At 45.0% G+C, this 15594-nt stretch overlaps 1 protein-coding gene across 2 annotated transcripts in view; it reads right to left on the minus strand.

Annotated features, from left to right (window-relative positions):
* The window catches only part of PRR5 (proline rich 5), a 42866-nt gene extending 40670 nt beyond the window's left edge, over positions 1–2196 (minus strand). The window contains exon 1 of one of the 2 annotated variants that reach the window (XM_056797303.1): positions 1993–2196. The gene's annotated coding sequence lies outside the window, so the exon portion shown is untranslated. The remainder of the gene's footprint in view (positions 1–1992) is intronic. The other variant, XM_016427125.2, reaches the window with a different exon arrangement.
* Positions 2197–15594: the final 13398 nt, after the last annotated feature.

A 15594-nucleotide genomic window follows, 5' to 3' on the forward strand; every position in this document is an offset into this window, starting at 1 on the left:
ATCTGCCTTCCCTGGCTCACGGCTAGCTTCAAGGAAAGGACTTCTCTCCTCTGCAAAGTCTCCTTTTGGGCCTTCGTCCTCCTCATTGGCCTGATGGGCACTGGGAGAGGGTGTGTGTGGGTGACCTTTATGCCTCCTGAGCTGTGATGGACACTCGGAGCATGTTAATGAATGTAGTCGGATGGACGTCTTCCAAGGGAGGGACTGCGGGCTGTGGGGTTCAAATGTTTTCTGTGGGAATAGTTCCCCTCAGCTGTAGGAACAGGGTGGGAGAGCTCCATTGACCTCCCTCTCACATCTAGCAGCATGTCTAACACCCACCTCAAATGGTATGCAGAAGCCCCATTTGTGTCAGGTGAAGCCCAGGGTCCTGGGATGGGATTAGAGAAGGGCTGTTTAGCTCTTTAGGTCCCAGATGAGGACAGGGGGTGGGCTCCCTCAAAGGCACCCACAGATCTGGGATACAGATCCTCAAGGCCAGGAGGGGCTTCAGGGACCTCAGGGACAGAAAGGGGCAGGCTGGGTCCTTAAAGACTTCTCAGGCATAGACTAGATGATCGGGAAGGGACCTTAGTCTATCCCTGCCAGGCTGAGTTCTAATCCAGTTCATCAGTCCCAGAGCAAGAACCTCTGAAGCCACCACCCACATTCTCCTTTTTGGATTACACAACAGTCCTGTCCTCCAGCAATCCCATCCATAGACAGAAACGCTACTGCTCTGGCTTACAGAGGATGAAAACTGAGACCACAGAAAGTGCTTCATTCAGAGCCACTAAGCTCAGAGTCAGGGAAGGTCTGAGGAGGAGCCCCCTACCCCAATCTGCACCCATACAACATGCAGGAGAAAAGCCCCCAGACTCCTCCTTCCTGAGCCGGGGTCCTCCCTCATTTCCGAGGGCCTGTACTCAGAGAGGAGCACACAGGGAATGGAATGGCGTGGTGGTGTCCCGGCTCTCTCCACCCACCTCACACATAGTAGGCTCGCTGTAGAAGGAAAGCTCTAAGGACTCCAGAGACTGCCTCTCCGACCTGCCCAGACCTCTCCTGCTTCCACCTTCTACCAGTTCCCAGCACCCTTCGTTTCCCTTTCAGCGCCTAACAATTGAGCAACTGGGACCTAGAGATTGGCACCCCTCCGGGGATCGTTCAGGGGGAGAGGACTACAAAGGCCAGGCCGCCACGAGGCCAGAAGCACCCGGAGGTGGGCACACAGGTGCATGCACATCCTTTGGGCCAAAAAGGCCAGCCGCCTTAAGGGGTGCTTTCCGGAGAGCTCCTCCTCCGCGGCATCCCGCTCCCCAGAAATTTGGTCCTTCTCGGGGTTAGCCTCTCCATCGTTAGGCGCCCCTTTGCCAGGCTGGGGGCACGCAGGGACAGACAGGTAGCTGTCGCCGAGCAAGCCAAAATATGGAAGGGGCTGGGGGGAGTCCTTGAAGGCCCTGAGGGGAGGCCAGAGAGATTTCTGGGCCGGCCCGGGTGGGGCGCTCCTCCTCCCTCTCTCCACCCCAGGCTGCTGCCGGGTGTCAGGCAGGTAGTCCGGGCTCCCTCTGCAAGCTTTTAGGAGGGAAGGGAGAGACAAAGATGGGAGAAGGGGCGCGCGCGTACACACACACACACACACACACACACACACACACACACACAACCATGGACAAATTGAGAGACCCGTAGACAGACACACACTTACACGTACACACAGATGAACAAACAGAGGAAAAAAGAGATGTGACAGAGACTGAGACAGAGAGCCGGAAACAGACAGAGGCTGCGGTGAGGGGAGGAAAGAGCTGGAGAGGACAGCCGGACCAGACCCGACCCTATCCGACCCCGTCCGCCTCCACCCCAAGCTAGGGGAGCCTTCAGAAAGGCCGCCGCAGTTGATCCCAAAGCGCTGAGGTGGGCAGGAAGCAGAGGGGGGGCTTCGCTTCTCAGACCCCACAGCCTCCCCACCTTTGCCCAGGGCCCGGAGCCTCCCTTGCCCCCCCCCCTCACCTCTGTCCCTCTGTCCTTGAAGTTCTGGCTCCTTGGGGGGGAACCCGAACCCGGGGGTTGTAGGCTGGGAGGGGGGGGGGTCAGAAAGCAGCAGCCTCAGCAGCAGCGTCGCGCTGGACGGGTGCAGGGAGGGAGGGAGCGAGGGAGGGAGGGAGGGAGAGAAGGAGGGAAGCCCAGAGGGGCGGGGCAGGGGCGGGACCCTCCGTCCAAAACCCGCCTTCGGCCGCTGCCACCACAGCTCCCTCCCCGCCCCACCCCCATACACTATGCAGTCCTACATACAAGGATATAGACAAGGAGACACACAACTTGGGTTCGAATTCCCGAAGTCCCTGGGCTGCCTGGGCTTCTGTCTCTCACTCTGGACCATAAGGGGCTTACTCTGGCTGCCCACGGAAGGCCCTTCCAGCTGGGGGTCCACAGACAGACCCAGAATGCCCCATTCCCTCCACCTTAGAATAGGAGCGACAGCTAGGGCTGTCCTTTAAATCGAAGACCCCGGAACACAGGAAGTGCTTAATAAATGCTCTATTTTCTTCCTAGAGAAAAGAACAGAAGACGAGTTTAGAGATTGGAGGAGGAGACCAAGGCTGAGAGAATCGATGGATGCCGGGGACTGAGAAAACCAGTTAAAATCAGTTCAGGTTGCATTGCAGGGTCTGTTTATTGTTCTTTTTTTTAGTAGGCCAAACATTTCCAATTGTATTTTAATCTTCTGTAGGTGAGAGTTTTACAAAGAACTCTTATGCAGATTCTAATTCAATCAGCCATTTACAGGGGCAGCTAAGCAGCACAGGGTGCCAGGCCTGGATGGGGAAGTCATCTTTGTGCGTTCAAATCTGGCCTCAGACACTTAGGAGCTGCGAATCCCTGGGCAACTCGCAACCCTGCTGGTCTCCGTTTCCTCATCTGTCAGATGAGCTGGTGAAGAAAATGACAAACCACTCCAGGATCTCTGCCAAGAAAACCCCCATTTGGGCTACTGATAATTAGACGGGATCAGTGCTGCTCTAACAGAGGAAAAGCATACTTAGAAAGGAGCTAAAGGGTGGGGAAGGGGGTGAGACATGGGGACAGCGTCCAGGAACAGAGAATGCTGGCTTGGGCCCTTCCTGACATTGGAGGTCCAGGGTGGAACTTGCCACCGCAAAGCTTTTGGTGGGATGGGGCAGTGCCTATTCCATCACCCCTACAGCAGTTTTGTATGTCACCTTCCTTACTCAATAAACTCCAGTGGCTTCCTATTATTCCCAGGATCAAATATAAACTCTCCTGTTTGGGTTTAAAGCCCTGTCAGTCTTGACCCTGTCTGACATATCCTTCTTCTATCTCATTCCCCAGTCCAGAGGCTCTGGCCACCCTTAGTACTTATTATTGCATAAAATCCACCATCTTCCATCTCCAGTGCTTTGTCCCAGCCAAGCCCCCAGCCAGAGTTCGGCTCCTTCCGGACTCCCCTGAAGCTACTCTGCTGGAAGTGAGTATCCTTTTTCAGACCTTTTCACTTTCTATCTGCTCTGTCTGGGCTTTGTCTGCATCTACTTATCTATACATTTTCTTCCTAATTAGGAGGAGAACTCCTGGAAGGTAGGAACTGTCCCTTTTTTTTTTTCTCAATTCCTAGGCAGTCCTAGGCTTGTTAATTGACCCATTATCTCAAAGGACTGAAGAAGATAGATGGAGCCCATCCAGTTGAGGCAAGGAAAACTCAGAAGGCTTCCTGAAAGAGGTATCTCCTAATCTGGGCTTTGAAGCATGGGTAGAATTTCAGGAGGTTACATGGCTGAGGCATTCCAAATGTGGGCAAAGGCAGAGAAGGCAGCAAGCACAGGACCTTTTTGAGAAATGACCAGTTGGGCTGAATCATGGGAGGGAAGTCCACAAAGGTTGAATGAGTGTCAGCCTAGGGAGGATGTTGGATACTCAGCAGAGGAGATGCAATCTTATCCAGGAACAGTGCCCAGGAGTATTTTCTAGCATGTCACGGTCTACAAAGCCTTCTCTCAACAGAGAAAGAGGCTCCCAGTACCTTGTGCCCATTCTCTCATGCCACAGGCAGTGGAAGGGGAAGTAGTCACTGTAGACCAGGCACCAGCTAGACATTCACGGAGAAGATGACTTGGGCAGTCTGATATGCAGCAGGGAAGAAGGGGAAAGGCCACAGGAGGGGAGGCAGCCATCTTCCTTTGTTCTTTTAGGAGCCAGTAAAGCCCAACGGAGGGGACCTTAGGGTGATAGAACAGGACTTGGACAGGGAGGGTGAGGAAGGAGCTGTTAGGGCTGGTTTCACTCACTGCCTTGTGAGCTGTGTCCCCAAAGCAATTTTTCCTGATCAGCCACATGATAAGGCTGGTTTCTCCTCAGGTGACTGTTTTGTTGTTGAGAACAACAAACTCTTCATTGGTCAAGGACTTTATCTCAGTCAGATTCTGCTTCCTCAGGAGGTGAAGGCCAAGGGCAGATTTAGAGAACAACTCCTGCTGTGGTTCCAGACCCAAGGGCTTCCCCAGGACCCCACTCATCTTTCTAGAAGGAGCCATTGGGTGGGAAGGAATCCAACCTCAGAAGGATTTCCATGAGGAAATTCACTACAGTTATGACACTTTTCTAATCAAAAACTGCCTAAGGCTCCCAATTGCCTGAGGAATGAAGGATAGAATCCTAGATGTCATGAGGGAGGTTCTTCACAACAGGGCCATAGTATCCATTTTGAGACTGATTTCATTCTGTGTCCCTTCCCTAGTCCATGCTGCAGCTAAACTTCTCATTCTATTCTCATCTTGCTCACCTTCTCTGTGCTTTGCTCACCTTTTGCCCTACTCCCATACCTGAAATAGATGCATCCTCCCCTACCCTGAACCCCTTCACTCTCCTCTAATCTCTGTCCATTGGAGTTCTTCTTTGAATCTAGCCCTTAAGATCCTCACCTAGGAAAGGCATCCCTGTCTTGTGGACACCCAAGAAGAGGGAGCTCACTACCTGTTAAAGCAAACCCTTTCCCTTCTGGGCACTTCTCATGCTCAGCCAACTTTACTCACTTTCCTAGAATGTCAGGGCAATAGGGACCAGAGGGAATTCCTAGGAGAATGTACTGCATCTCACTTGTGTAAAGGATAATTTTAGCACTGTGACCTAAACTATATTAATTATTTGGTCGCCATGGATATCCAAAATAAAAAAATACCCAAGTCAGCTGGAAATTTATGGTGATTTAATTAATATAGTGGAAAGAAATTAAGAAGGAAAGGGTATAGGATTTCTCCCACCTGGCTAGTACCAGGGGGAAGATTAGAGTCTCTATGTAGGTAAGGTTTTGGAGAATAAAGGAGGAAGGACCTGACCTCCAAGAGGGCTCATGCCTGAACCTGAATTTTCCCAAGGGCAAACTCACCACCAAAATACCATGCCAAGATGTTGGAATGTTTAGCATGCTGCCAGCCAGATCCGCCTCTCTGGTGAAAGAGGCCAAAGAGAGGAAGTGACATGCCCAATATAGACGGTTTTACATCACTTTCCTGTGTCTCATCTGTACTAATGTTACCTTAGCTTGACTTAGGACAGCCCAGGGATCTGTCAGCTGTTTCTGCACATGTCTGTTGAAGGCCATCTTCTTAGATACTTAATCCTTGAATATGGGTGCAGACATTCCTGACCTGTTAAACTAAGTAGGGTGGAGCAATGTAGAGTTCCCATGGCCTGATTCTGCTAGACCAAGTATCTCCATTGTTACAAATCAGGAAATAGCTAAATCAAATCTTCTAAAGTACAGTCTGAGTAGGGTGGAGTACTTTTAAAATTCACACATAGAAACACAGGTTACCTACTGTTTTGTCCAGGAATCCTCCCTAGATTGTTCTACTCCACCCCCACAATCTCTCATGACATCCATATCCTGACTGATACAGCTTAGTACTTAAGAGATAGAATGCCAGGCACTCTCATTGAACTTCCCCCATGATCAGCCATTATCCTCCTGTTGATTGGGAAAAAAAAACCACAGAATTATTAAATAGTCAGAAAAACCACTCTTTAATTAAGGAAAGTGGTACAGGGCTGAGTTAGGCCTCCACAGAGCTGCACACCACACACCTACACAGAGTTTGAGGACTGAAATCTGGATGCTCTGGTCACTGACCCCTGGGAGAGCCAGCCACGATAGATTGACAACTCCAAGCAGCCATTAAAGTTGGGAAGTTTAAGTATCTTTTAGAGGAACATCGGGGCTGAGGATGAGAGGGACAGTCGATTGGTAAAAGACTCTGACCATTGGGACAGAAAGAGATACTTAACATCTGATCGGATTAGCTATTCCCACTCAAACTACCTCAAGGTCTATTGTTAGTCTGAGACTAGTGAAGTTGGATTTTCCTTTAGAGAGGAACTCTCGAATGACAAGGTCAAGTATTGGGCTTTTACCTATAAGCTAAGTAAATGGGCTCATTCAATTTTTCTAGGCTACAAGTTTGGGGGCTTGACACCCCCCAATAGGCAGAGCACATGTGTGCCTGACTCTAAGTCCCCTCCTCCCCCGTAGTTCTGTTCTCTTCTAATATTATACACACTCTGTACACTTCTGTACTCCATGGCTTAGTCAAAGAGACATGCTTACTGGTTTTCCCCCACCAAGTTCTTCATCTCCAGCTTCCTTGCCCTTCTGCCCCCTTTCCCTCATACCTGGAATGCCCTCCTTCTTCATTGCTGCCTCTTTTCAAAGCTCAGCTCATGCACCATCTTCCCAAGGCCTTTCTTTGGGTCCTTGCCTCTTCCCCCCCCTTTTTAAAACCCTTACTTTCCATCTTGGAATCAATACTGTATATTGGTTCCAAGTGTGGTAAGGTCTAGGGAATGGAAGTTAAATGACTTGCCCAGCGTCACACAGCTGGGAAGTGTCTGAGGCTAGACTTGAACCCAGGACCTCCATCTCTAGGCCTGACTTTCAATCCACTGAGCTACCCAGCTGCCCCTGCCCCTCCCCCCATGCCCTTTTTTTTCATGTTGTATCTGCTTTGTATTTGCTGCCTTACATACGATAGGTGCCTAGTAAACATTACTTGCTGGCTATGCGAACCTTAAAAATTCTCAGACCCTACTTCATAAGATTTGGTTAAGACCATTCCCCATTTTAAACAATGAAGGAACTTAGATCAGGAATGTGAGACCTCTACTTAGATCAGGAATGTGAGACCTCTACTCCATCCCTACTTAAGCATGCTTTAGGGGAAGAAACTCCTTGCTGAACAATGAAAAATACTTAAACCCATACTTATAATAAGGCAAAAGTTCTTAAGCTGTGCCTATTTTTAGATCTAATACAAAAGTACCTATAAGTAAGGTACTAAGTACCTATAAAGGTCAGGCAACTTGTGAATTTACAAGGAGCAAAGAGGTGAGAACTTACTCAGAGATTTTTTCAGGTGTGAACTTAATCAAAAGTTCAAGCCTTCTTAGGTGTGAATTAAGAATAGTCTGTACTTTGGAAAACATCTACTGTGATTGGTAGATGTGAGAACTTAGGGGAGGTGACATAGGAGAAAATTCCCTTTAAAAGGAGAGGAAAAACAGAGCAAAGGACACTCTCGCTGGAGCTCCCTCTGAGGAGACTCTATCCCTCTGGGGTCTCTCTCTCAGGGCTTCCTCTCAGAGATCTTGTGGTGAGTTGATAAAAGACTGACTGATCCCTCTCTTAGGGTTTTCAGCTTAGGCTGGCTCATGCTGGCCTAGGCTGGTGTAACATTTAAAATAGTTGGTGCCCATAAACTGTAGTTGATGGCCATAAACTGTAATAATTAAAATTATTGTCTGCCATAAACTGTGGCAGTTACAAGAGTTGGGGTCATAAACTGTAGTGAGTTAAAATGGTTGAAGATATAAATTATTGTAGATAAAAGAGTGGGTGAGTAAATTGTGACCGCAGAAAATATGTTTCACTACAGTGTCTTGGTTTTTAAATCAAATATAAGGTGGTCGCCAGGGAATACATTCCCAAATTATGAATATGCCCAAGTCAACTTGGTTTTATAGAGAATTTAATAATACAATGAGTAACCAAAGAAAAGGAGAAGGAGAGAGAAAAGGAATTAATGAGAAAAAAATAGGTCGGCCCAGGGCAGGCCTGGCCAACCCAGGCCTAAGCCTTAAGAGAGAAACCAGTCAGTTATCACTCACCACAAGATTTGTCTTAAGCAAGGATGTCTGGGGAACAGAGTCTCCCCAGAGGGAGTTCCAGCCAGAGTCAGCCTCCCAAGGGACTTCGCAAGAGATCTTCAAAGGGCCTCCTCCAAAAGGATCTATCTCCAAAACCTCTCTTACTCAAGAGATTCCTTTTCTTATATAGGGTTTTTTTCCTGTCACCTCCCCCAAGTTCTTCCATCTACCAATCACTGTAGATGTTTTCTAAAAGACAGCCCATCTGAATTCCAGCTAAGTCGACTAATCCCCTCAGTAAGTCTGAACCAGAGAAAACACAGCTGAGTCGACTAATCCCATCAAGAGAAAAACTGCCCTACCTTTATAGGTACCTAGCATCCCATTATATCAATTCTAAAAACAGGCATGGCTCAAAGAACTCCTTGCCTTATTATAAGCATGGGTCCAAGTACTTTCATTGTTTAGCAAGGAGTTTTCTCCCCTAAAGCAGTCTTAAGTACAGGTGGAGTAGAGGTCCTCCCATAGCAAGGAGTTTTCTCCCCTAAAGCAGTCTTAAGTACAGGTGGAGTAGAGGTCCTCCCATTTCTCATCCTGGCAAGTTCTCACATCAAAATGGGGAATGTATGTTTCTGCATCTATTCTCTGGATATAAAAGTTTCAAGCTTTTTTTTGGAAGATCTTTTCTCAAACAAAATCAAAATCTTGAATTTTTATAAAAGTACAATCTTAAACAAAAAATCAAATTCTTGGATTTTTATAAAAATAAAATCTCAAACAAAAAAATTCAAAAATTCTTAGATTTTAAATTAAAATACAATCCCCCCTCAAGTAGGTGTTAAAAACCATCAAGTTTAACTCAGAATGCAATGTTGAGTTATGGGGGGTATATGAGTCAATTATCAAAAGAAGAGAAAAAAATCAAAAACATAAGGAAAAAAATTCAAAATAGGCCCTTGTATAGGCCCAATATAAAGTAATTTCTGTCCCACAAGTATGTAGAGTGGTCTGGCTTGTACTGCAGCTCTGGATTCATGAAGTTCACGTAGTTTGTGCTGTAACTCCTGTATATAGGAAGCAATAATAATATCTCCCCCTAATAGTGAGGTATATGCAGGGGAAAAAGGTTTAGCCTGTATAGGTGGATGTCCAAAAAGCATCTCAAATGGTGAAATATATAAGTCTCCTCTAGGCCTCTAGGCTTCTAAGATAAAATAGGGCCAGAGGGAGAATTTCAGACCATTTTAAATGGGTCTCAGTGCATAATTTGCCAATCATAGTTTTAAGTTCTTTGTTCATCCTTTCAACTTGGCCTGAGCTCTGGGGATGATATGGAACATGGAATTTGGGAGTTATCCCCAAGCAAGAATATATTTGGTTTAAGACAGAATCTGTAAAATGACTTCTTCTATCGGCATTAATACGTGCTGGCAGGCCAAAGCGAGGAATAATTTCTTTTAAAAGCATCTTAGCAACAAAAGTTGCTGTGGCTCGGGCTGTAGGAAAATGCTTCTGGCCATCTGGTCATTTGGTCTACTATGACCAGACAAAATTTATATTGTCCAGCCTTTGGCATTGTTATGAAATCTATCTGCAGGTGCTCAAAGGGTGTGTAAGCCAGAGGACGCCCACCAAAGGTTTTGCCACGAAAGGCATGTTTGTTATATGCCAGGGGCTATCCATACTCTCTTGACAGAGTCCATGATGCCCTGGGTGCCCAAATGACCATTTTTATGAATAGATTGGCAAATTTGGTTATAGAAACTTCTAGGGAGCAGGGGTTTTCCTTCAGATAACACCCATACTCCATTAATCTGTTTTGCTTTGAATTTTTGTTTCCATTTTCCACTTCCTTTTCATTATAGGAAAGTGGTAGATTTAAATCATTAGTGGTTGTTAATGTTAAAATTAATTCTCCTTCTATGGCTGCTAGCTTTGCAGCGGCATCTGCTCAATCATTTCCTCTAGAAACAGGGTCAGTGCCACCTGTATGGGCAGAACAATGAACTACAGCTAGGGCTTCAGGAAGCTGTAGAGCAGAAAGAACTTCATTAATAATTTCTGCATTAGCTATAGATTTTCCAGCCGAGGTTAAAAATCCTCTCTGGAGCCATAACATTCTGACTGAGTGACAAATGCCAAAAGGATATCTAGAATCCGTATAAATTGTTGCCTTTTTATCCTTGGCAATTATACAAGCTTGCTTCAGAGCTATGAGTTCTGCTCCTTGAGCGCTAATGTTAGGAGGTAGTGAAGCTGACCATTCAGTGGCTAATTCTGAGCCTATGGCAGCTCCAGTGTAACAAATGCCATCCCTCATAAAAGAGGAACCATCGGTAAATAAAATCAGATCTGCATTGTCTAAGGGAGTGTTCAAGAGATTATCTCGAGGCTTTTCTGCCATGGACATTAATGTTTCACAATTGTGTAATGGTTCTCCTGAAGTTGGTTAATCTGGAAGCAAGGTGGCAGGGTTAAGAGTACTACAATGTTTTAAAGTAATGTTTTCACTATTTAATAAGGTTATTTCATATCTTGTAATTCTCTGATCCGAGAATGCCTGTGTTCTATGTTTTATCAACAATGCTTCTACCTCATGTGGGCACATTATTGTTAATGGACATCCTGATACTAAATCAACAGTTTTTGTTACTAGTAAGGCTGTAGCAGCTAGTCCTCTAAGACATGGTGGTGTTCCTGCTGCTACTAGGTCTAGTTGAGCAGAATAATAAGCAATTGGGTGCTGAGAAGGTCCTAAAGTCTGAGTTAAAATGCCAGAAGCTACTCCTCTCCGCTCATGCACATACAAAGTAAATGGCTTGTTGTAATCTGGGATGCCTAGAGCAGGGGAAGACATGATAGCCTTTTTTAGATCTGATAGAATGACAAGTGTTCAGGCTCTAATTTTAGGGGTTCAGGAACAGAATCCTTTGTTAATGCTATAAGGGGTTTAGTAATTTCCCCATAGCAAGGAATCCATTGTCTGCAAAACCCTGTTGCTCCTAAAATTGCTCTCAACTGTTTCTTAGTAGTAGGAGTGCTTAAATTTTGAATACTCTCAATTCGTTTTGGAGAAATATAATGAGCACCCGCAGTCAGGATGAATCCCAAATATTCTACTTTAGGGAGACACCACTGAACTTTATCCTTCGAGATTTTATGTCCTCTTTTGTACAATTCCAAAAGAAGGTGTTTGCCATCTTCTTGACATGTTTTTGCATCTGTTGAAGCCAAGAGTAGATCATCTACATATTTGATTAATTTACTATTTTTAAATGTTATATTGTCTGTGTCTTGGCTCAAAATTTGCTCAAATAAACTCAGACTTTCCACATAATCCTGTGGCAGCCGACTCCATGTTGGCTCCTTGTCCAGCCCTTTCAGGTGAAAGCAAAAATATGCCTGGAGTTCTCATGTATAGGTATGGAAAAGAAAGCTGAACACAAGTCTAACTGTAAAGTATGTAGCTGTGCTAGAAATAGAGGAGATAGTATTTATGTTAGAAACTACGGAGTGTCTCTTTATAACGTGATTATTCACTGCCCTCAGATCCTGTCCGAATCTATAGAGGTACTTGCCATTGGGCCCTCTTTTTGGTTTTTTAACTGGCAGGATGGGCGTGTTGTATTCCTATTTGCAAGGGATTATTATTCCCTGTTCTATTAATGAATGAATAACTGGTGTAATACCCTCAATTGCCTCCTTTGAGAGGGAATACTGAGGGATGGAAGGAGGTGGGCTAGATTTACTTTTTATTTGCACAGGAACAGCAGATTTAAGTAAGCCTACATCAGAAGAAGATGTGGCCCAAAGAGACTCCGGTATATCTTTAGGTATTTCAAAAGTGGAAGGCTCTTTTGCCTCCTGGTTTTCCGAGAGAAGTACAGGGAATAAATTTAAAGATTCCTCTGGTACTTCCAATGATAAAGAACCATCTGGTGAACAAGTTATTGTGGCTCTGAGTTTGCATAGAAGGTCTCTCCCCAGCAAATTTAAAGGGGAGTCAGGCATTAAAAGAAAGGAATGTTGTACCTCTAGGGGTCCTACAGACACCATTCTAGGGGCAAGTTTACAAGTTGCCTGACCTTTAATAGGTACCTAGCATCCCATTGTATCAATTCTAAAAATAGGCATGGCTCAAAGAACTCCTTGCCTTATTATAAGCATGGGTCCAAGTACTTTCATTGTTTAGCAAGGAGTTTTCTCCCCTAAAGCAGTCTTAAGTACAGGTGGAGTAGAGGTACTCCCATTTCTGGTCCTGGCAAGTTCTCACATCAAAATGGGGAATGTTTCCAGTAGGGAATTTGTTCCAATGGAGGATTCCTCAATATGGACATTTTTAACATTCACAAGTCTGAGAAATTTCAAGATTTATACTGGTATAGCCCTTTTTTCTCATTATTTCCTTTTTTGTTCTCTCTCCTTTTCTTTAATTCCTCATTTGTATGAATTAAAATCTCTATAAAGCCCAGCTGACTTGGGTATATTTAATAATTGGGATTTTTCCCTGGCAACCACCTTATATTTGATTTAAAAAACAAGACACTGTCTTAAAACCGTATTTTCTGCGGTCACAATTTTAACCAACCACTCTTTATCTGCAACACTTTATGTCTTCCACTATTTTAAACTACAGGTTCATGTATTCCAACCCCATAATTTGATAACTGAAGAACCATTTATTAAACACCAAGTACTATTCTAATATCTAGGTTTATGCTTCATCTAAAGTCACTCTAGGACTAGGAATTCACACTCAGGTCCTTTAACTCCAAATTCAGGAGTCCTGCTATGCTGAGAGCCCTTAAAACAGGACAAAGATCAGAGGGAGCAGAATCAAGACTGACAGCTACAATAACCTGGTTACAAGGATGAATTTGGACTGCCCAGGATTTCTGAGGGACAAGAATCCAGAAGTTTTTCTTGGCAACATGTAATTGTTTTAAAGTAGCATTATCTGGGGAAATGTGTGTATGAGTGTTTGTATGTATGTGCATGTGTTAGTATATGCATATTTATGCACATTCATGTGTATATGTGAGAAAGAAAGAGGAGGAGAGAGACAGATGGAGAGAGAAAGGAAGAGACAGAGATAGAGAGAGAAAAAACAGAGATGGAGATGGAGGGCGAGGAGAGAAGCAGAGCTGGAGAGAGAAGAGGTGGGGCAGAGAGAAAGAGAAAGGAGAGAGAGTCCGCTTTATCCAGTTGAAGAAGTTTTGATGGTTCTCTTTTGTCCCCAAAATCACTATCTTCCTTCCCATTCCCTATTATTCCATCTTTGATCCATGATGGACCCATCTTTAGGATGTATGCTTGGAGACGACTGCTGTTGCTTCTCATCATTATTAGTATTTTTAACAATTAGAAAATTTTTCAGAGAACCACAAAATGGGCTCGATGATACTCAGGTTGATTTCCTTCCAGGGCTATGTTCAGGTCAAGAGTTCAAACATCCATTCTTGAGAAGGTAGAGCCTTGATTCTACAAGGATTAGTTATGATCTCAAAGTCCTTGAGAGCTTAGGAGAGGGGAATGAGAGAGACAACAAGTGACTCCACAGTGATGGGTTCTAGGTAGTCTTCCTCACCAACCATCTTTACATTGTGGAACCTCCTTGACTGACAAGCAGTTCAAATGTGTGTGAACTTCCTCCAGAACAACTAGGAAGATCTAGCCCAGCAAGGCAAGCAAGGGCATGGGAAATTAGCCCACAGGGCTAGGACAAGGGTCTGCTCTAGGGCTGCTTGGCCCGTCAAGGATTTTTTCCTTGATAAAATAAAAATTAAAACAAAAACAAGAGGCATAGGGTCCAGGACAGGGAAGTGATGGTTCCCCTAAAGTGAGGTGTGGAAGTACATTCAGAGTTTTATGTTCAGTTTTGGGAACCACACTGAGAAGCTGAAGAGTGGTTAGAGAAGAGCATTTGGAGTTGAAGAACTCTGGAGAAGAGAAGCCTTAGTGAGGATCAGGAGTTGTCCCAGGTTTTTGCAGTTTTCCCAGAAACCCGAGATTAACTTTGTTCTCTTTAGCCCCAAAGGGCAGAAGAAGCTGACAGAGAAACTGCTGAGAGACAGATCTAGATTTATGTTGGGATAAATCATGATCATCAGAGCTATACCAAAGTCCTCCCCTCGATCTATCTGAATCTCAATGTCTTCCTTTGTAGAATAGCTCCAACTGGACATGCCAAACACCCAGTCATTAGAAAAAAGGACTCAGAGGAGCCTCTGATCAGAAGTCCTGGCTCTGGCCTTGGCTAATTGTGTGAGCCCTCAGAATTCTGTGTGTGTGTGTGTGTGTGTGTGTGTTGTGTGTGTGTGAGATGCCTGTAAAGTAAAAGCAAAAGGCAACAATTAATTGTATTTTATAATAAAATGTGGGTGATAGACCCAGTAATCCCTAATCCCTAAGGTTACTGGATCCATCAGCCACATTTTTTTACCCCAAATTGTGCATTTTTCTATTCTGTCCCCAGTTTCCCCAATCAAACATATACCCAATTCTGCCCAATCCTGGGCTGGGTTTGTGCTCTCTGTTTGTCTGCCTGTCTGTCTGTTTCCCTTTCTCTCTCCTGATTTGAGCTGAGATCTCATCTTGCCTGAGCTAGAAAGCTTGTTCCCTTTTGCGAATTATTCTCTAATATATTCTAATGAAAAACTCTAATCTTCTACTTGTTGTAATAAACAGATTTAGTATTTGTGGTAGTATTTTTTTAAATGTAGACAACATTTGGTAGGAATGAGCTGAACTGGTGATAGCTAAGGGCTACTTCAGAATGACCAGAGAAGCAGCTTTCTTTCTGATAATGAGTCTTGTACCCGGAGATCAAAGAGATACTTGCCATGCAGAAGACAAACATAATTCTAGCCTGAGACTCCTCTTAGAGACTGGAAAAAGCTCTCCCAGCTTTGATGGAGTTTGTGGCTCCTGCTTGCCCTGCCCTCCTCTTTTTGCTCCCTGTTCAATAACTGAGTGAACTAAAGCTTCTCATGTTTTCCAGACTCAAACCCTTTATCCTTTACCTCTAATTTCTCTTTAATTAGTCCCCTCTTTTAGTCCTGCAAGTGAACTCATACCAAGTAACACATGGGTTACTAAGCTCCAGCTTGCCCCAGATTCTCTACACTTAGCATCAGGCCTAGGTCCTGCACCTTGGCAGGGGTACTCCTTAGAAATGCAATCAATGACTCCTCCTGAGGAAATGTGCTTATTCTGTATGAAGCCTTTCCTCTCCATAGACCTTGTCTGCCCAGTTGAACCAGGCTGCTGGTACTCCCTATACTCCTGGTCTTGGGGTCTGAGCTCCATGGCAGTGCCTCTTGGCATTACGAGACCCAGAGCTGGAAGGAACCTCATGAGCCATCTGACCAACTCCTTCATTTTACAGATCAGTAAACTGAGGCCTACATCTTCTAACTTAAGTCCCAGGGCTCCTTTTATTACCTCTTTCTGCTTCCC

This window comes from Monodelphis domestica, chromosome 5 (genome assembly GCF_027887165.1).
Source record: "Monodelphis domestica isolate mMonDom1 chromosome 5, mMonDom1.pri, whole genome shotgun sequence".
Classification (NCBI taxonomy): domain Eukaryota; kingdom Metazoa; phylum Chordata; class Mammalia; order Didelphimorphia; family Didelphidae; genus Monodelphis; species Monodelphis domestica.